At 41.9% G+C, this 23,462-nt stretch overlaps 2 protein-coding genes across 3 annotated transcripts in view; one reads left to right on the top strand and one right to left on the bottom strand.

Moving 5' to 3' along the window:
* LOC137277413 (uncharacterized) overlaps window positions 1–471 on the bottom strand; it is a 278,114-nt gene extending 277,643 nt beyond the window's left edge. The window contains exon 1 of the mRNA XM_067809128.1: window positions 467–471. The gene's annotated coding sequence lies outside the window, so the exon portion shown is untranslated. The remainder of the gene's footprint in view (window positions 1–466) is intronic.
* Window positions 1–23,462, top strand: part of LOC137277409 (C-type lectin domain family 4 member C-like) — a 51,156-nt gene that overhangs the window by 9,606 nt on the left and 18,088 nt on the right. The window lies entirely within an intron of this gene.

Here is a 23,462-nt window from a genome sequence, read left to right as displayed (position 1 = left end):
TTGAACACTCATAACAAACCTATCATCACATGTCCAGCCTCATCTGGGTGGCTAGCGCGGGTTTTAAGGGGCACATGGACCTCAAATATCCAAAACTGTGCAAATCAGGTGAAATAAGGTAAAGATTGTTCAATAGGCAAGGTAATAAAATATCATTGTGATTTAACAGTTGCCTTTCCAGACCCTTTTAGTGCAGGTTGGATTTGTCCAGATTTGATCACATACAAGTTGTTCTATACAACTCAACATTTTGCAACACACCAACATTCTTATTGAGGGCAGGATATGCCGAACCCAACGGTCCTATATGTACCGACCCGTGAAGATCCGGCCTAGAATTGATCTTCAGTAACCAATGCGTGTCATAAGAGGCGACTAAGGGGATCGTGTGGTCAGACACGCTGACTTGGTTGACACAAACCATCGGTTCCCTATTGCGTAGATTGATGCTCATGCTGTTGATCACTAGACTGTCTGGACTCGATTATTTACAGACCGCCGCCATATAGCTGGAGTATTGCTGAGCGCGGCGTAAAACTAAACTCACTCACTCACTCAGTTAAATATACCGACCTCATCAGTGCGCTGTCCATCACTCACATCTACTGTCACTATTGTCACACACAGCTGCAAGATCTTACAAACAGAACACATATATACTTGGCCCACATGTTCACTGGGATATCATACTATCTAATTGTAATAAACCTAAGGTAAACATATTCTTAACAATTCTGTAACAATTTTCGTTCATATTCAAACTCTACAGTCTCTCCCAATGGATATCAAAAGGCCGCCCCTACGTTGGCTGTCATTGGCTTTAGTTTTATCTTTCTTCATCAGATGAATGATGGAACTTTATCAGTGTTGAAGTTAGTCTGGCAATAATTTTCTGTATTTGACAGTAAGAGTGTATCGTCCACTTTATGTATGTCAACATCTCACCCCTGCCAGTCTATACCCTGATAACACGGGGTCAGTTGACAAGTGGACCTGTCGAACACCTTATATACACCCAGTGTCTGTGTGTTGGACAGCTAAACAAGCATCTGGATAAACCAGATCTCAAGTGGCTCTATCACAAGCGCTTACATCTTCAACACCGAGTTGTATGGGGATGGTAAACTCGAACCCAAGACTGTTTCTTACTTCCCGACATGACCGCACCTTGTGAAATTACTCACTCACACAAACATTTATCTGCTCCTTCTTATTTCCCACAATTTGACAGTTCTTTCACCTTTTGATCTGCAGAAGTCATTCTAGGATCTGAAACTCCTCTAACCTCGGGACACTTCTTACACAGCTCTCACCTTTTGATCTGCAGAAATTATTCTAGAATCTGAAACCCCCGCAGCCTTTTGACAGTTCTTACACACTGTCTTCTCACAATCTGAACAGATTTCACTGCCGCTCATACACTGATAAACCTTCTGAGACCCAACACCACTACAACGTCCATACACGCACTGTCGTGCTCAGGTGGATCACATTCAGTCTGCTAAGAGCCTCAAGCCCAAATTACTTACACGTTACATTCAGTATCGTTTTCCTCATTTACACAGTCGTATCAAGACCTTCGCCAATTTGAAAACAGTTGCACACAGACTAACAACGCCGCTCTCCATTGTCGTTGTGGAAGTCTCTATTCTTGCCATGCCTTTAACCTGACACGCTTAATCCGGATTACTGACCATGTCGTCTCCTGAATAGCCCTACCAGAATAACGCGTGGTCTGTGATGTCGATACCTTAACAGCTGCGTCCCGGCACCGCACCGACGATCACACTCGCGACGGGCACACGTCGACACACTGGAGTCAGCCAAGCGGCAGCTATAGGGCATTTATGCCCTTTATATATGGCAGAGAGAGTGTCGGACATTGACAGTCCTCAGGGACCCTTGGCCAGATAAGAATACCGACAGTGTCAATAGGCTGCGGGGACTAGTTTCTTGTATACCTGTCACATGCAGGTGAGAGTGGATTTGATTTATGTTGCGGGTGGCCAGCAGCTTGTTAAAAAAGTAATGATAATTTGTGAATATATTTACATGTTAAGATCATAATCGTACTTTTCACTCTTGGTCATATGTTAATCATAGGCCCTTGATCGTAGCAACACGGTCAATGTATAACACTGAGATTTTTCCTTCCATACATAGTTCACACAGTTCTTACTTGTGCCTAAAGATGAATATGCCCTCACTCGCGTTACAGTTCATTGTACCTCGGAACCACAAGGTTGTGGGGAAGTACGTGGTCGTACATATCAGATCAGTTTCTGAACACTCATTGTTCCTCCACACCTGCAGAGTAGCACAGGGGGATGGGGGGAAGTATGTGGTGGTACATATCAGATCGGTTTCTGAACACTCATTGTTCCTCCACACCTGCAGAGTAGCACAGGGGGATGGGGGGAAGTATGTAATGGTACATATCAGATCAGTTTCTGAACACTCATTGTTCCTCCACACCTGCAGAGTAGCACAGGGGGATGGGGGGAAGTATGTGGTGGTACATATCAGATCGGTTTCTGAACACTCATTGTTCCTCCACACCTGCAGAGAAGCACAGGGGGATGGGGGGAAGTATGTGGTGGTACATATCAGATCGGTTTCTGAACACTCATTGTTCCTCCACACCTGCAGAGCAGCACAGGGGGATGGGGGGAAGTATGTAATGGTACATATCAGATCAGTTTCTGAACACTCATTGTTCCTCCACACCTGCAGAGTAGCACAGGGGGATGGGGGGAAGTATGTGGTGGTACATATCAGATCAGTTTCTGAACACTCATTGTTCCTCCACACCTGCAGAGTAGCACAGGGGGATGGGGGGAAGTATGTGGTGGTACATATCAGATCAGTTTCTGAACACTCATTGTTCCTCCACACCTGCACACAGTAGCACAGGGGGATGGGGGGAAGTATATGGTGGTACATATCAGATCAGTTTCTGAACACTCATTGTTCCTCCACACCTGCAGAGTAGCACAGGGGGATGGGGGGAAGTATGTGGTGGTACATATCAGATTATCAGATCGGTTTCTGAACACTCATTGTTCCTCCACACCTGCAGAGCAGCACAGGGGGATGGGGGGAAGTATGTGGTGGTACATATCAGATCGGTTTCTGAACACTCATTGTTCCTCCACACCTGCAGAGTAGCACAGGGGGATGGGGGTGTGTGGGGTGTGATGGTACATATCAGATCAGTTTCTGAACACTCATTGTTCCTCCACACCTGCAGAGCAGCACAGGGGGATGGGGGGAAGTATGTGGTGGTACATATCAGATTATCAGATCAGTTTCTGAACACTCATTGTTCCTCCACACCTGCAGAGTAGCACAGGGGGATGGGGGGAAGTATGTGATGGTACATATCAGATCAGTTTCTGAACACTCATTGTTCCTCCACACCTGCAGAGTAGCACAGGGGGATGGGGTGTGTGTGTGTGTGTGTGTGTGTGATGGTACATATCAGATCAGTTTCTGAACACTCATTGTTCCTCCACACCTGCAGAGCAGCACAGGGGGATGGGGGGAAGTATGTAATGGTACATATCAGATTATCAGATCAGTTTCTGAACACTCATTGTTCCTCCACACCTGCACACAGTAGCACAGGGGGATGGGGGGAAGTAATTGGTGGTACATATCAGATCGGTTTCTGAACACTCATTGTTCCCTTGCACACCAGTACAATGACGCAATGTGAGTCAAACCCTGCTTGACTGACATAACCTCCATTCCTGGAAGTCAACCATTGTCTTCATGTAAAACATGTGGATTTAGCTTTTCTTTCCATCTAACAATAAACATTGTATAATAATCACCCATTGTGGTTGCATACAATGCCAGTCCGGCCTTAAAGACTACTACAGTGTCAGGTGATTCCCGGAACCCACTGATACCAGAGAGGGGTCCTCCAACAGAAACAAAACTCCTGTTTTTGTGCACCCGACCGAAAATACCCGCTCCTTCTGGCACTAGTCCAAATGTTGACATTGTGACAGTCTAGATATGTCCTTGGTGAGTTAACTTAAGTATAGTAATAGTGTGTTCTTATAGTTCTATAAAAACAGTCTCGTTGGTAATGACCTCTGTCTTTTAAAATGTGAATAATTCTGTTTGCGTCTTAACAGTTCAAGTGTATCCAGCAAACGGCATCCATTGTTATAACTACACAGTGGAGAAGAACAGGGTTGTATCATACAAGAGGGATTTCGTCACTGTGCACTCGTGTACACAATACATTTAAGACAATTTACAATGTTTTAATGAACAGACGTTGAATTTGTCCTTTGAGACTTTGTCAGTGCTTTCAGTGTGTGCATGGTTTGATATGTTCACCTACAGGGTTTGATATATTCACGTACAGGGTTGGATATGTTCACCTGCAGAGTTGGGTATGTTCACGTACATGGTTTGATATATTCACGTGCAAAGTTTGATATATTCACATACAGGGTTTGATATATTCACCTGTAGCTTTGGGTATGTTCACGTACATGGTTTGATATATTCACATACAGGTTCGGATATGTTCACGTACAGGGTTTGATATATTCACCTGCAGAGTTGGGTATGCTCACCTACAGAGTTTGATATATTCATGTACAGGGTATGATGTGTTCAAATACAGAGTTTGATATGTTCACCTACAGGGTTTGATATATTCACGTACAGGGTTTGATATATTCACGTACAGGGTTTGATATATTCACGTACAGGGTTTGATATATTCACCTGCAGAGTTTGATATGTTCACCTACAGAGTTTGATATATTCATGTACAGGGTATGATGTGTTCAAATACAGAGTTTGATATGTTCACCTACAGGGTTTGATATATTCACGTACAGGGTTTGATATATTCACCTTCAGAGCTGGGTATGTCCACGTACAGGGTTTGATATATTCACCTTCAGAGCTGGGTATGTCCACGTACAGGGTTTGATATATTCACCTTCAGAGCTGGGTATGTCCACGTACAGGGTTTGATATATTCACCTGCAGAGCTGGGTATGTCCATGTACAGGGTTTGATATATTCACCTTCAGAGCTGGGTATGTCCACGTACAGGGTTTGACATTTCCACGTACAGGGTCGGATATGTTCACCTGCAGCTGGGTTTGATAATGAATGAATGTCTTCATTTCCTCCAGAGTTGTATCCGAAGATCATACAAACGCAGATACATTATTTACAATACATCAGATTCATGTAGCAAAATGGAACAACATTTGTAACAATATGGAAGCATATTTTAGGTAGTTTATTGAAAAGATATTTTACAATGTACAATTTGTAATCGGTAGGGCAGTGTTTAATAGATGTACATCAGATGTTTCCATAGATTCCACAGTATTATGTATTCCCTTGTATCATAGTCAGTTATTTCAGGTAGGTCATGTATTTCTGCACCGAGAAATAGTGCCAGCATACCTCCGTCGTTGATCATATGTATTTTCATATATATATCTACATCAAGTTTATCAGTCAGACTGGAGAAGAAATTGTTTCAGTCGGACAGGAAAAAATACAGTTGTAAACAAATCACATAAGTACTCAAAATTTAGCACTATGTTAGTATCTACTGTAACCGCCGCCAACTGCAATAACATCAACGAATCTTCTCCTTAGCTATCAGACGTAGAATATGACGTTGAGCTATCGCGTTCCATTCTTGATGGGGGTCAAAGTTTGTTCTTGAGGATCCCTCGGACGTATTAGTATTCTGCGACTATAATGTCCCAAACTTGCCCTGTGGGATTTGGACATGGACTCTTGGCGGGCCAAGGCAGCTACTGCTACCTCTTGACGAAAGACACCACAGTCGGCACAGTACAGACTGGTCTTGTGTTCACAGGCTGGCCATCGAAATGAGGTACAACAACCCAGTGTCAGTGATGTTTGTCTGATCGTCAAGAGGTCACATTTGCAGACGTGTCACAGGAAAACCTCACAACAAACGGTTCTTTTTCTTTTCTCTAAGATATTCCGCACCAAACACGATCCCAGCCTACAGTCAGGATAGTCGAACTCGATCTTAGCTCGACCAGCGGACCTCAGATTCCAGTGACGTCGAGCGTGACACCAAGGAAGACGTCTGATAGGTCCTTTTGGTCCATACCCGATCAATTCTACCCGATTTCGGATTTGTTGTGTCGGACAAACGGCGGCGTGGAACCCACTCTGTTTCTAAACGTGAACGCATTCGGAGGGCTGTATATCCACCCTAAGGGTTGGCAATCGTGGTCAACCTGAAGGCTTACGGTCTTTAACAGTGTTCGTTTGTTGTTTTCTGGCCAGTCGACTAATGACAATAGGACGCGATTGATATGCTATACCAATAGCTTGCAATGTTGTAGTTACAATCATGTTTGCTTATGAACGAAGAAATCACGTTGTCGATCTAGAAGAACAGTTTACGAAAGCTTGATATATGCTTAATGGCGGATACATACGTTTTGTATGTGATGCTCACCTCTTTATCACATCTAAGATGAATGTATGGTTCGCCAGTAGGGCTATATGTAATTAATTATATAAACGGACATAAATTATGATATGAATGTAATATGACTGCATAGGGTTTTAAAGTCATAGGTGTTGCGATACGTTTATGTTTATGCACAGATTGAATACATATGTAGACAGGACTGGATATATGTCCATTCTGGGATGGAATATACGAGGATACCTCAAACATTCATATACATGAGAATGGATATACATGTATCTACAAACAGGGTTGGACATATTTCCCCCAGGACCTGTATTCCAGTAATGTCCTGAAGTGTGTTATTTGTCCCTCCCAGTCTTGTCTGGTTGTCATTCGTTGTCCACTGAAGGTGAAAGAATTGCAACTGCATCTAAACTCTGCTGATACAGTTTATTGCAAAAATATGAAGTATAATTGATATTTGTACTACTACTGCTACTGTTGCTGCAGTTGCTGCTGTTGCTCCTCCTCCTCCTCCCCCTACTACTACTACTACTACTACTACTACTACTGCTGCTGCTGCTGCTGCTACCACCACTACGTCTACTCCTCCTACTACTACTACTGTTGCTGTTGCTGTTGCTTATGCTCTTTCTACAAATACTGTTGCTGCCGCTGTTGCTTCAACGCCTACTTCTTCACCTAATAGGTCAATACAATTTTGAGTAATGTGATTTCATATCAAGACTTCATAAACAGGTTTTGTTGTTGGGTGTGTTTGAGGACTCTAACACAAACACTCATGCATTGTTCTTCATTCCAATATAATATATGTGGTGTTCAGATTCGGGCTTATCTTTAGGATAGGAATCAGGGTCAAGGTCAGGGTCAGATTACAGGTTAGGGTGTTCAGGTATCTGATCATGTGGACATTCAGTAGTTACAACGTAATACTATGCACATTTGTCATTGATTTGTACCCAGTTACATCTGGTTCAGATGGGTGCGGCAAGTGCTTCTGTCGCCACGTGACGTTTGACACACGTGCCTGGTATATTGGGATATGATTGTGGAGGAACCTTTCATGGTTCTATAAACAAAAGAATAATTCCTATTCGTTTTATACTTGGTTTGTCATCGTGAAATTGAACATGTGTCTTGAACTTGCGTCAAGGGTTTATATCCGTGGTTCTCTCAACACTGAACATTAACAGGTCCATCGTCTTTGAAAATCGTCAATATATGATACTGTATAAATCTTCATCATCTCCAATAGCAGATTCCAATGGCCGCGCAATTGCGGTAATAATTGTTTGAATGGATGACTTGAAATGAAAGTATCGTGTAACACATTCCACATGTCCTTGGCTACAACGACATAAACGCCATGTAGCGAACTGTCAAATGACCGCCTTAGCAGCAGTTAAAAGGATCATCGTAAACATCGTATTAGGACGATAGAGAAATGAAATTTATGACATAGAAATGAACAATATCTTTGAAAGATTATTCAAACGCTGCTTATGGGAGCCAACCGTACTTGTGTTACGTAAGAACAATCTCTTTTGGTGTGAATTTGCCATGTTAAACATAACCAGTGTCATACATGTCTTATGTACTCATATCACGTTTGCCTAGCAATCATTGTTTCCCTGTTTCGTGCACTGTTACGTCATTACACAACTGACGTAAAAGAACTGGACCGTCACACTCCCTTACCGCGTTTTACTGCACAAATGTATATCAATAAAATGAATACTATAAAAATGTTTTCACTCGAGCAAGTGTGTCATGATTCATACGAAACTCACGCAAAAGATCACACTCGTTTCGTGTAAGTCGTATTACACGCTTGTGCAATAATCTCTTTTATGTTGATTTAAGAAGCATTTATATATTTTGTCTTATTTGAAAGTAATGACACAGAGCTAAGAACATATATTACAGGACTTAAGAATATTTGGTTCCACTTCCAGACATTACATTAAATTACGAACTTAATCAGAAACATTTTTCAAGGCTCATTAGTCGAAGTAGAAAATGGTAGTTCCTGTAACTGAAAAGGGAATCATGAAATGCTCTGTGAACATGAAAAATGCACAAATTTTCTTAATGTTTTAATGTAAGTGATGGATATAGTCTTATCAGCCGTTTCGTCATGTTTGATTGTTCAAGTCGTATGTCATCACATACGTCTGGACTTTTGGCACTCAGAGGCTCTGTATATTTTGTTGTCTCGCTTTCTGTCTTGGTTATTGTTACATGTTCTCACCATCCATATCTGAAGAACAGCATTTTCTAAATAATCCAAGCCAAACATGTTTAAATACTTGTCACCCTCCATATCTGAAGAACAACATTTTCTAAATAAGCCAAACATGTTAAAATACTTGTCACCTTCCATATCTGAACAACAACATTATCTAAATAATCCAATCATGTTACAATACTTGTCACCCTCTATATCCGAACAACAGCATTTTCTAAATAATCCAAGCATCTTTAAAGGCCATACTTTATTTTGTGTTTGTCACTGTAGAAGTCTCTAAATCGGGATAAAAGCCTGGCTGTGTTTGTGAATGTGTGCTGAATACGTCTTAACGTGTGCAAGAGGCCCCAGTTGTGTACCCAGATACTCGTCACGTATACTACACCGAGTCCATTCCTTTAGGATAATTGTGAAACATTTAGCAGGGCGATTACATACATGAATACGTAAGCTGTTCAGCATTGTGATTGCAAGAAGCTGTACAGCTTTACAGCGCTGTACACGGCGGTCGGAGGATACAAGCACCCGGTTGGGAGTGTTTATATGGCCACATTGTTTGGGGTTTATGTGTCACGACCAATACGTACGTCTAACCTCATTTCCCAACGGGTCAATTTACTTTGCTCAGCCTGATCCTGTCATTTGTTGTTAAGAGATGTTGAATTAACTATTGGAAGCAGCCGCTGTCACGTTCTGTAGTGAATCTGTCAGGGACATTTCAAAGACATCAATATGGATACTGTAGGTAGTACATGTAATGGACATCTCATGAACATTGTCCAGCAATAATACAATAATTCATTGCGGCATCTTTCAAGGCATTTGAGAATGGTTAGAAGCTATTTACAATGCTTTATAATATTTGTATTGAATATGTCCTTGAACTTGGAAGTTTTAAAAAGATGCATTACGATATTTGTAACAAATGCGTCAAAAACCTGTCAAACTAGAGCACAATATAGTATTGTAGGATATATGTTGCAAACAGGTCAGGACGTCAACTTTCAGGCACACTGCTAATGTGCTAAGAAACGAGAAGTATATATGATATTTATTAAAAAGTTAAACAGATTCATTTTTTCAGTGTTACATAGTTTGACTCTACACCAACCTCTGGATGACTTTCCTAACCTGATCATAGACAACAAATCTGTTGCGAAATTGATGTTGTATTTTCAAACAAGTATAATTCGTCCACAAATAAGCTTTAGTGCATGAAAGTTTACACCAGTTTAGAATAAAGTATTGTATATACAACCAGGTGGATACATTTAGACAGCGGAGACGTTGAGCCCGATTGTGACGGCGTAGCACGACCCCGACATCGGGTTTCCATTTTGTCAATGGCGATGTTCTGTGTCGCGAGTCAAGACGTGATTTGACCTTGAAACTCCTTCAAAACGAATGCCAATTTGTGAAAGTAATCCAGATTGTTATTGCAAGACGGTGGATGCCCCTTGCTACACACTTTCAACTAGAAACTGTTTTCATGCCTTCATAATCCTTATAAGAAATATCATCAAAATCAACAATTTCAGGTAAAATCGATTGTTCACTTGTGCACTTGTGTAAAATCATGTTATCAACACTTTTTATATATATTTTGATACATATTGTTTGAACACAATAGGTAATTAAGAGATTTTGTAAAAATACGAATCGCCTATGCGGTTCTTTTTTTTTATAGTATATTTACAACATGTTTCGACAGTCACAACATGTGTGTTCGTCTTTTTGTGCGAAATGGGTGCTGCAGATATGTAACCCGTATACAACTTCCATGCAATCGACTTAAACCATTTAATAAACATACTACCCCTGCGTCTTTTCCTTATTAAAACTTAGTGCACTTTCTGTTTCTACATATACACGTCGTGTTCAACAGCATCAACAGCGACGACAGGCATTACTGGAGCCTAGCCTACAACTTCTTCACGACAAACCGCTAGTCAACAATCTCTATACGACTCCGTGGTTTTCATTGTTGTATTTGCCCAGCTTAATCCTGACACCAACCTCCATTATCACAGATACAATATGTCCAGTCTATTATACGATATGTATCATAATACATAGCCCCTAGCCAGCCACAATAGAACTTAGTTTAGGGGAAAAATTCATGTCTCGGCAACTCACATCTTTCTGCTCAGTACTGCAATTGCTTTTACGAATTCGGTATTTATGAAAAGATACATGAAGGTGTAACAGCGGACAGTTGTGTAGCGTTCCATATGTCGCGTTGTCGAGGAAGATGACGTTATCGGTTGTGACAGTGTATGAACCAGCTACAGTGCTGTTCCCGTCCGGTCGCCTGAGACGGGCTAGATTTGTGAAGGGCGGTCTAAGTGTACAGCTAGCTAGCCTAGCGGTCTGGTAAAAAGATTAGATAACATATTCCATAAATTCACCACATCTTAAAATCCATCTTTCAAACTGAGCATTAGATATAGTCTTGACAATTACCGTTTAAACATTGAACTAGTGCATCGCAAAGCTGAAAGCACTTCGTTAACATATGCAGTAAATGTTCATTGGAACTGAAAAAATTCTTTGGATTGTCTGGTGTGGTTAAATCCATTCAAAATGTTCCTCACCCTGATGTCTGGCTGGTTTTGGCTTATTTCAGACACTAGTATTTTCAGCGATGTTCACATATACTGGACAAAATAAGTTAGGGATATTGGTATTTTTATGATTGATATTTCATCAGTGCATCGATGGATAAATAGATCATTATTTATAATTTCAAAATTTACACAAATCCTTAACTATGTTTGTCCAGTATATAAACGCACAATTATTTTTTCAGCATGGTGGTGAACAATTTTAAATCGTGTTCACAACATGCTGGGCAAACGTTTTTCTTATAGATTTAGTAAAAGTCCGAGACAAAGAAGAATTTCGTTAAAAACAGGACCCAAATTGGTGCGCGCCTCATTGTGAATGTTGGGAGTGTTGAGGCAGTATTTCAGGTACCTCCACTCAGTGACCATGCAATTCCCAGGTAGCGTTCCCCTTACTCACTCGGGAATACAAGGAGCCTTCTGTGTCTGTCTTTCCTGTCTTGTGTTAGCAGGTCGTGTATGGAACCTCCTTACAATGCACATGTTGGCATGCACATTGGTCGGGATTCACCGACACTATTGTAATCAGCAAGTGTTAAATCAATCACTGAATATTAATAGCTTTATAAGTGCAAATATTCGAGCTCGTTGAACCGTATATATCACACAGTATAAATGGAAATATATCTGATATACGCGTGTCAGACAATACGGCTTTGTGTCATTCAGTCTGTGTGTCATTGTGTCTGTCGGCGAGCGCCATGGGCCTTTAGTGGAATGTCTTATGTATCCATCAGAAATGGGGGCCTTGCTGACAACAGACAGACATTTGTACGTACAGAATAGGCTGATTTGTTGTCCTTACAGGCTTGATTTCATACAGATGAAGGCAAAGCTGATCGTGCATTTCAGCGTCTATATTGTCTCACGTCCAGATGAAAGGGCATTTATAGTGCAAATGATATAGCTTGGTAAGGTGCTTGCATCTGTATCGAAACTCCGCACTGAAAGAAACTCGGTAAAGAATTGAACCCTCCCTACATTGACATTACATTCAGTAAAATGCCTCTTAAAGATAATGTGTGATAAATATGAGACACAGCTAATAGAGTACAGATAAACATGCCTTATGGGTGAGTGAGTGACTGGACTGAGCAGAGCCATTCTGTTGGGTGGCCTGGCATTGGGTATGTGTCTACAGATTGGCATTGTTGGGACATACGATCCCCGGTACAATGTCTGATGTTTCACGCCACACCCCGCAGAAGCCCGGTTGTACCACGGCCGCCTGTTCAGTCTGGAGCCGGCAAACCGATGGTTGACTGCACGAGCAGCACTCTCGCTCGACAACGGTATCCTGGCGCATCGTAACGTCTATACACAAGGCTTACAGTACTCGCAGTCCTGAGATAGCTTTTTGGAACGGTGCCAGGTCGCTGAGCACGATAATTAGCCTTAAGCCTGAGTCTTGATCCCAGTTTTAGACTACGATGACACACTGCGGGAAATTCTAAACGACAAGGACGTTACCCACATAAACCAAGTCCAATTTCGTTGAGATATGCTGGAATTTACCGTATATAATATAGCAAGTACATGATGTATTATTAGATGCGTGTAGGTCTACATTTCGTTCGTTATGAGCCAATTAAGTGTGTCAATAACAGAACAAGGTGAAGGCCTTGCACGTCAGAAATCTGTCTTTGGTTGACATGGGGTGGAGAGGAGATAAACAACGCATCAGTCAGCTCAAACCTTATCTCATCATTGTTTACGTCAGATACCCCGCTGTTTACATCGTCACCGAATAAATTTGCTTTACACAAAGGCCAGTTGCTGAGTACTCATCCGACACGATATCATACGATAAATAGTTTCTTGTAACTCGGCAAACAAGCCTGTATCCGCTTGCCGTTCAGCGAGAGAGTGTGGACGCTCCGAGCCATATGATGAAAGAGGGTGCCGTTGATAGCGGGCAAGATATGTCTAAGATTGTAGTAGCCTTTGTTTGATAGCCCTAATCAGTCTAGAGTTACGACACGTGCTGTTAACACTGGGCTTCGATGTGGATCTCGGTGTATGCCTTGTCATGTTCTGTTAAGTGTTTTAGAGTGGGATTACAAAAAAAAAAACAACAAAAAAACGTTACGACTCGGTTGAGGAAAAATGTTTTCATTAACGTCAGGAAGGTTGAAATGAATGCATTACATTTTTTACAACGTATACGTTGATTATGACATGTATATGATTGAAGACAGCCCAAAATATACAACGTCTGTGACCTATACAGCCACATGGTGCTGATGTGTCCCGTCTGTCGCTGTACTAGACCCTCCCGGGGTCAACCCTTACACACTCGGCGAGAAGACATTCAGATGCTATCACAATCCCTCCCTGATCAAACGTAAACACTCTGACAGGGGAGATAACCTAATGTCGATGCCTCTAAGCAGACCTCAATCAAAAGTAGTACAGGAGACATCATCCCAACGTTTATGGCCGTTACCTATTGCCATTATCATTGAATAGATGTATGAGCTATTGTTTCCTCAGAGAATAACAGATGGCTTTGTAAACTTCGCTGTAAGATTACAAACAACGGCTAGAATGTACGTTGTTGCCATGGAAAAATATACTTGTCATGTGGTTGGTTCATGAAAATGGAACATTGCCGTAAGTTCTGAACTTTAGAAATGTTGAACGACTGGTTATTATATTGAAACATAATGACGTATCATGGTATGTATAGTACTAGAACTGATATTTAACATACATAACACATTAGGAGGCATTTCATCTGAAATTAGTGTTAATTGTAACCTTAAACTACTGTTGACCTTACATTATTGTAACATATCGCGGTAAATTACCGTTATATATCACCTAAAATCATTGTTACATATCACCATAAAATTGCGTTTACACGTCGCCTTGAATTATTGCTACATGTCGCCTTAAAGTATAGTTAGATGTCAGGTTTCCTTTACAAAACTCAATAGGCAGTAACATATTTCCCTTCCATAACGATTGGATATGTATGAAAGCACGTGCCATCTGGAGGCAACTAGAGAAACCAGAAATAACTATATTGTAATGCTCACTGGGAGCATGGATGTGAATGTAAGACATTTCGGCAAGAAGTATGGACACAAATGTGCTACACTTCCTGCATCCTCTACTTCTGTTTCTATGCATATAAGTTAAACAACGGCAAGGAAGTTGAACTTCAAAATTTGTTTTTTAATTATTACAGGACGTTTACATTGCGCATCAATACAAACAATTATTACAAAGCGCCAATATTTTCCCCTCGATAATTGATGTGAATCTACATCGTATTATCAAACGAAGCTCCCTGGGGATTAGACTATTCTTGCTGCCACTAGGCGCACTGAGCTGTTGCGGCTTTCCGTTTCTTACGAGGCACCTGTTCACAGTTGGGTGGACTGGGACACGCAGTCACAGTACTTTGTCCAAGTTTACTCCACGTTACCGTACCCGCGTATACGATCCGTGGGTTCTTTTGAGTGAACAGGGTTGGACACTAGTGGGTGTGGCAACACTGAAAGAGTCTGCACACAAATTTGATTCCAAGATTTTTACACCCGGTCACATGTGGACTCGATCCAGACACCTCAAGCTCGCTAGATCACAAGTCTGGCGCCTTAGACAGCTCGTCCACCACACGTATAAGTCAACTCGTCGTTGTTGGTTCTATTGTTGTTGGTGCAATGATTCTATGTGTTGTTGTTTAGGGACATAACAGATATGCACATATCACGGTGAATATACACCTGCAATACTAAGGAAAGATAATGTGATGACACAATGCTTGGCCTTGGTCACGTGGTCGACCCCCTGCTGACATATCAAGTCCGGTACTATAACCTGATTATCACAAGGTTCAAAGGTTACTATTTAAGTAAGTTTTACGTCATCATGATGTGCATATTACAGAGTGTACTTCGGTCCACAGTCTTGAGGATAGATATAACAATTCTGTTCCACAGTCCTATATGTATAGGGGTAATATTTAGGCTGTGGTTATACACAATGCTAGCAGTTTCAGAATAGTGTAACGTACGTTTCCGGTTGTCGGTTAAAGTTCACTTCCGCCGAGCCCTTACTAAAATGTTGTTTTGGTTCAGGTTGAAAATCACTCATCTTCATGGTTCTACTATTAAATTTAGTTATTGATTTCTGAATTAATTATCACTTAGCGTTTGTCTTTGTTTCCCGTACAGTGGTGTAAAGGCGACATGATAAAAATTGGTAGATGACCTACTGTCAGTTGAGTTACTGTTTGTAGCCTCTGCGTCATAGTCGAGATGTCCGTGGCTGCAGAAGTAAAGTAACATACTGCACACTGTAGACCTCCGTGGTAAAACCTGGAATCTAGTCACTTTAGGCCGCGTTAGTATAAGCAAGATATTTCTGCCGATTTCTGAGAGTGTTATAAATTGAGGTATGGATGACTAGAGACTGCCATGGGATAACCGAGATTCGGCATGAAGTCGAAGGACGAGTTAACTGATACAAGCGAGTTACTGTTGGTAAAATATATATTCCCCGGGATAATGGACCTCCTGCTCGTAATCTGCAGACTTAAGGTCCGTAACCGAGATTCTGCAGACTAAACACAGCCGTGGTACAACTGTAACCGACATTCTCTAGATTAAAGAGAGCCTTAATGTAACCGAGTTAGCTGTGGTATAACTGTAACCGACATTCTGTAGACTAAAGACAGTCTTGATATAACCGTAACCAAGATTCTGCAGACTAAAAACAGCCGCGCTATAACTGTAATCGACATTCTGTAGATTAAAGACAGCCATGACATAACCGTAACTGAGATTCTGCAGACTAAATACAGCCGTGGTATAACTGTAGCCGACATTCTGTAGACTAAAGACTCACAGTCGTGATATAACCGTAACCAAGATTCTGCAGACTAAACACAGCTGTGGTATAACTGCAACCGTATAAGTATATCGCTCTTCCTGAGTTGTCTAAATCACTTCACAGCATAGTATGATGGCCTATCGGATTTTATCGATCGTCGTATAACTGTTAACCCTGGGTACTCATGTGTATAGGATAAAATCACGACTCTCCCAATGGCAGGAGAATACACAAGATACGTATGGAGGATTCCTTGCATTGTGTTTATACCCTTGCAAACAATTCCCACCTTCTACCCCGTGGAAGACACGTGTAGGTGATACCTTGTATGGTGCTGTTTTATAGTTTTTCCACTGTTGTTTTATCCAATTAAACAACAAAAGGATAAGGAAACAGGCCTCCCAACCTCCACGCACTTCACTAATACGTGGAAAGACGTCTGTGGAATGTTGAGCTGTGTGCGGATTACCAAGGTCACCAGCAACTATTCGTGGCAGTTAGTCGGTCAGTCAGCTATGCATTCATTGTAATCGGATGGGGAAGGGTTGCTGTGACAAATCCAAGTGTGAGCTTACAATATATCCATCCAAGGTATTTATAGCTATGAGGCAATGTCACTACACTTCGATGCAAAAATAGTACACCATAAAACACTGAGGGAGCTTCAACTGGAGTTGCAACACCACAGTCTGCACAATATCTGGTATATGTCGGCGGCCTCTAAACAACAGAAGTTGGATCCAGTGATTGATGTCACGACAGACACGATGTGAAGCGAGACTGACTGTCCGGGTCAATGCCTGACCTCGTATGCTGTGATGCTGTTGCAGACCTATCCTGCCTAGGAATACTAGGGGTTTCAACTTTAGATAGTTGAATTAATTGTCTTGGTACACGTGTAAGGCTTATCAGGGGATCTAAAGGATACAAAGGTCTGTCACGAAGCGTCATCGAAACATCAGTACAACATTTTGTATATTGTTCCGGATGTTCCCTTCTCAATGAAACACGATGCAAATGTGTCTTTCGCAGAGTCTAAAAGACACTGGCACTCATTTTAACGACCACGTGTTCAAGTATGCCGTATGCCTGTTGTATCTGCATGTTTTATATAAAAGTAATATTTAAGTAAACATCGGCCTTCATGTGATTCATGTTGCAAGTTTTAATCCAAGTTATGCGTTATTACGTCTTTTTGTCAAAGGCGGTTTTAGCAGCTCATGCTGATGATCATCACACGTGTCCTCGACGCACCACATGAAGTGATCCCTTAGGTCATCACAGAGATAATGTTTGAAAATATAGCACATGTATTTCCCCAACCTTTGTCCATTTTCATATCTGTTTGTTTGACCGACTCGTTGGCGAGTTGGGCCTGTTTCCGGTCCAAGACTTGTGCTTGGGGTATCGTCAGATTCCGCTCATGGTATGCTGACAGTGACGGATCGTGTGCTGACAGGACATCCGTGACGCCACGACATCGGTCACTTATTTCCTGTGAGAGTCTCAAATTGTAGTTTTAATATACAGTTACAGCTAGGAGAGGCCAAACCATGTACAACGCCTGGTGCTATTTGTTTATGTTCAAGTCCAATAACGGAACCCTTGTGGAACAGCTCAACATTAATAAATACCAACAATCTTTTATTACTGATATTGCAGTGTAGATAAGAGAAAGGTCACTATATTATGATTTTCACTTGCCATCTTTACCAACATCAATGATTTTCTTAACTCTAGCCGATGTAGTCCAGTCATAACACAATGTGGTATTCTTATTGTTTCCAGAGTACCAACAAGTACACGAGGCTATGGCTGGTTAGCCAAGTGGACAAAGTGTTCGCACACATGAGCTCACTTGATATCATCTGCAGTGGCATTGATTGAATTTTGCAGATTTCATACTGTTTTAAACAATTATTTGTCACAATGTACAGGGAAATGATACGTATTTCAGGCAAGTGTGACACAAGACGGAGATACCATGTTAATTTGCGAGTGAGATCAAAATGCAGACCGCAGTGGTGAAATAGTGGCGCAGGCAAGCTATTGATCTGGTTCAGACGTCTACCTGACTATCAAACCCCAGTTACTATCGTTAGTATGACACCCCCCACACCGTTCCTCTTCTCAATACCTCCGGCTATACATGGGATAGTAACATGTTCAGGTAGACTGTACACGTACATGTTGAAGTTATTTATTCATCTGAAATCTGTTTACAAAATGCACTACTGCCGCCTGAGTACTGTCGAACGTCTCGTCTATCGGATCGTCTAAGACTATCACAAAATAGGACAGCTCAAGTTGAACTTTAACCTTACCCACCCCCATCCAAACCCTGAACTTAGTGCAAAGCACAGACACATTGAGAGACCCCCCACTTCTTAGCCCCGCCCACCCTGCGTTCTGCAGAGGAAGGGGCTTTATATCCATACAATCTTCTCAGGAAAAAGCGCGCGACTGATAAGGAGCTGACAGTATGTAGGTACATGGAGATGGTTTACACTGGCACGTCGCCAGACGGTTCGGCACGCGAAAACAACATGGCTATTGTTCTTTTCAAGTAAATCTCAGTGACCCCTGAGAGTTACCTCCCCTTGTTGCACTTCGACAAGTGTACATTGGCTGTTGGGTGAGTGAAAATTCATATTGGTGGATTAGACGGGTTGGCACTGCGCCCGTCTTCAGATAGAGTGTTCAGTGTTCGAACCTCTACCAGTCGCCAGTTGACATTTGTTAATTGTCAGCAGTTGAGTATGATTCAAAGAAGACTGTCGCACCTCAGTGCTCACGTAGGCTGGCAGACAATGTGTAAGCTTTGTTCGCCATTGAATACTGGGCATACGTGTTATACTGGCGACAGAGTGGAGGCATGGTCTGCCAGACATTCTTACCTGACACTTTACACGAGTCTCGGACGCAGGTCGACTTCATACCAGCCCAGACGCTACTAACTCAGACAACATGACGACCATTTTACAGTGACAGAAGAACCAGTGGCGATGGTCAAACGGCGTCGGCCATTGTTGACACGCAATCATTACCACCATCTGTCTCTTTAACGGACCCACAGGAAAGTGTGCAGACCTGCTTTTGTAAGGCGTAACAGGATGGTATATTTCTGAGGATCTGTGGAAGTTAGGGCGTTCAGCTCTTTGTATTTACTGTTGCGCTTTATTGGTTACCGACTGCAGGTTCTGCTTTTGGATGAAGTACCAATACCGAGCGTGATCTTGACATAGGTCAGTGTCCTGACATAGGCACGCGTGACAGAGTTGTGTGTTGTGACACAAGGTAGCACCAATACTGCAATACCATGCATGTAAATAGACGAAGCCAACATAACTCAAACAGCGTGAACAACCGTTCATTTTAGTGGCCCTTTCTCACAAACATTAGTTCTCTTGCTACCCAATAGAAAATGTCCTGTTGGGCACCCAACAATGCATGCAACAACACATCTTTTCTTGACAGGTGGGAAGGCCTAGTGATTTAGCTGGCTTCCGCGTTTGATTCTCAATATGGGTACACCGCATTAAAACAAATCTTTGCTCATTCAACCTTCTACCTCACTGCCCATACATTACCGTGCTTCTGGAACTACACTGCTCTGTAGGGCAACATACAACAGTGTCTTGGACTAGCTATACTTCTGTCAATGACCAATCACAACAGACCCAATCCTTGCACGAAGTTGCAGCCAAGAAGATAAATAGCCTTCTGCCTTTTATCACCCATAATTTTAAGTATTGTCGCCGTCAGGATATATAAATTTGTTTTCCACCTTGCAATACCATGTAAGTTGAGACCTTATATTTGCACGAGATTTAAAAATAACATTGCCAATGTGGCGATATATAGCCATGTTCTTCATCCATTAACCATCATTATACAAAGCCGTCACCATCAGAATGTAACCTTGCACCTTGTGTAACCCATTTACATACAGTGTTGCCGCCATCACGATTTATAACCCGGCACTCTGTCGAGCACATTTTATGCAATGAAAAGTCCGTAAGAGTGTGGACCAAGATTGCAGCCGCAGGTATAAGTAGGCAGTCATGTTTTGTGTTGCACGACAAGAAGACGTACATATGATATGACAGCTTTCCGCATCACCAGATCGCTTCTTATGAAATGTGATAAAGACGCGTAGTGAAACGTGAATCCGAAAGGATTTCATATTGACTATCTTGAAAACAAATTCGTTTCTTGATGCTCATTTATATTATATTGTGTTTCGGTCTCTTCCCAAGTATACCATCTTTATAGCAATAAAATATCACTCTCGTGGAACAAAAAGACGAGCCGAAACAAACACACCTAGTTCCCCGACTTTATGAATGATCAGAATTATCGATTTGAATGTACTGCCCCACCCCCGTCGCGTCTCGTCCACCAGGGAGGTAGAGCGTCACTACAAAGAGAGTGGAATGCCATTCACACCTGTATACAAGGCTGCAGACTGTCTGTCTCAATAGGGGACCACATAGCTGCATATTGTACATACAGCAATATATCCCGACTGGGAAACCACTGATTCATATTGCAGAATCAGATAACGGTAGAAACGTTGTATATCACACCCTGAATGATTGAATATACTGTCACCGTCACACCCACACTGGAAGTCAACATTACTGGTTAGATGTGATAAATAACACAACTTTCTTTTTGATCTCCTGAATCAGTTTCGAAAGTATGCCAGTGTGGTTCAGCAAAGGGTTGTTTTGGTGATCTTCTGAAGCACGTCTGATGTAGGTGTTGTTAGGTAACTCGGCGACGCTAACTTTCACTGCTTTCACCGGTGATTTAGATAGTGTTGGAATGTACCTGACTGCCCTGCTCACATAACCCTCGGGATTTGCTACACGCACATAACACATTGCTGGAACGCTTGGTAGACACAAAAGCGGGAAGCCGCGGTTGTAATTAGTGAAAAGACGTGATCACATATGTCACCATTGATGGAGAATTGAACCTATCGCATTTCAGGGAAATACCCAGTTCGGCACGAGTGAGTGAGTGAGTGAGTGAGCGTGGGTTTACGCCATTCGTGGCAATATGCCAGATATATCACGGCAGGGGACCTCATTGTTTACGTAGAGTACCATTGTGGAGAATCGAACCTTGACCTTAGACGTGACAAGCTATAACCACTGGGCTACCCCACAACGATGTCTATATTTGATCTGACTGACTCCTATTTGTTCTTCCATCTTGAACAAACTGGATTGTATAACATGCCTCCATGAAAACAATGCATGATAATACATCTACATATATGTATAGTCATAGGCAGGCAATGTGTGCAGTCGCAGACATACACAGAAGGCACACTCTCTGGGACATATATCATTGCAAGTTATCATCAAGAGGGATGGTTTGTTAGCCTAGTGGTTAATGTATTCGCTGGTCACGCTGAAGACCCAGGTTCGTTTCTCACGCGGGTACAATGCGTAACTCCCCTTTCTGGTGTCACAAGCACTGGTGCTCGTTCGCGTATAGTCAACACACTATATACTGGTGAAATACCAGTCTAGCTCCAAAGGCAAAAACATCTATTAAACAGATCAATGTGCAATCATACTAGTGTATGTTTATCGGAATATGCAGTGCGAATCTCAGGTAAATAGATCTTGTAGACATTACAAGGAACGAAGGTGTAATTCTTCAGACTTGCTGTGCTATTTACCAATATAGTTATTACATCATTTTTCCCCGAAAAAAGCCCAAAGACCGCGTTTGATGTTTGTCCCTGTAAAATCTAATACATCAGTCCAGTCGGTGGTCGTAAGTTGGCCACACACCTCTGTCTTTTCATCACCCACGAAGCAGAGAATATCTGACCTTGTCCCATCGCATCTGCCATGACATCAGTTATGAGATGTTAGTAGAACTGGTGCTTATGGTCCCAGTGTGTGTGATATGGTGGGTTTTCTCGTCCACAGTCGGAGAAGAACGAATGGCCCTCTGTCAGACATCACACTATGCCCCCTGTAACATATCATTATGCCCTCTGTCAGTTATCATATTATGCCCTATGTCAGATATCATTATGCCCTCTGTCAGCTGTCATATTATGCCCTCTGTCAGCTATCAGTATGCCCTCTGTCAGCTATCACTATGCCCTCTGTCAGCTATCAGTATGCCCTCTGTCAGCTATCAGTATGCCCTCTGTCAGCTATCAGTATGCCCTCTGTCAGCTATCAGTATGCCCTCTGTCAGCTATCAGTATGCCCTCTGTCAAATAATAAGCCCACCTGTATTTTACTTTCACATATAACATATCAATAGTCATCTTACCTTTATATAGAACATATAACATTCTGCTTCGAATATAAGAACAATATGATCCATAAAGTATTACAGACCCGTGAAGGTCCCGGGGTAGAACAGGCCTTCAGCAACCCATACCTGCTATAAAAGGCGACTGTGCTTGTAGTAGGAGGTGACTAATGGGATCGGGTGGTCAGGCTGGCTGACTTGGTTGACACATGCCATAGGTTCCCAATTGCGCAGATCGATGCTCATGTTGTTGATCACTGGATTGTCTGGTCCAGACTCGATTATTTACAGACCGCTGCCACATAGCTGGAATATTGCTGAGTGTGGCGTAAATCCAAACTCACTCACTCATAACGTATTATACATAACAAAATGCATTCCACCTTCGTATATAAGACACCAATATGCTTCATACCACCATACTTGACACATATCTTGACATGTATATGACACCAAGACTGTCTACAACACCCATTAATCACATCAATATATACACGTGTATAACATATATAAACCCAGATCAATGTACAGAAGTGATTTCCTACTTTCGTGACCAACCTACTGTGGCTAGATAGAGATAGCTTGTTTACAACTGTGACTTAATCAGCCTCGCCGTTCAGAATAAGCCAGTCAGAAATATCCCATACCTGTAAATATTACCTCTTGCAGTAATGGACACGCCTTTATCGACAATTTGTTGACTATTTACGTACTAGGTTATTTGAAAAAGACGCCGATAGCAGGTACTAGAGATTATCACATACAGAAAGTATGACTTTCGTGTGATAATCGTACCGATTTTGAGAAACACCTGTGGGAATTCATCTATCGTTGTGACACAAGTCTCCTGTAGATTGACACCTTATCCACGTGTAATCTTTCCCGCATAGAAACTACCAATGTATAATAATTCTTGTATGATGAAATGCCAACGAACAGAAGGTGATGAAACAGTGGAATAGTGTCAGCCCAACATTCCACAAACTCC

The sequence above is a fragment of the Haliotis asinina genome, chromosome 3, assembly GCF_037392515.1.
Source record: "Haliotis asinina isolate JCU_RB_2024 chromosome 3, JCU_Hal_asi_v2, whole genome shotgun sequence".
NCBI lineage: Eukaryota > Metazoa > Mollusca > Gastropoda > Lepetellida > Haliotidae > Haliotis > Haliotis asinina.
The sequence above is the reverse complement of the archived record's forward strand: the minus strand, read 5'-3'. Positions and strand labels throughout refer to the sequence as shown.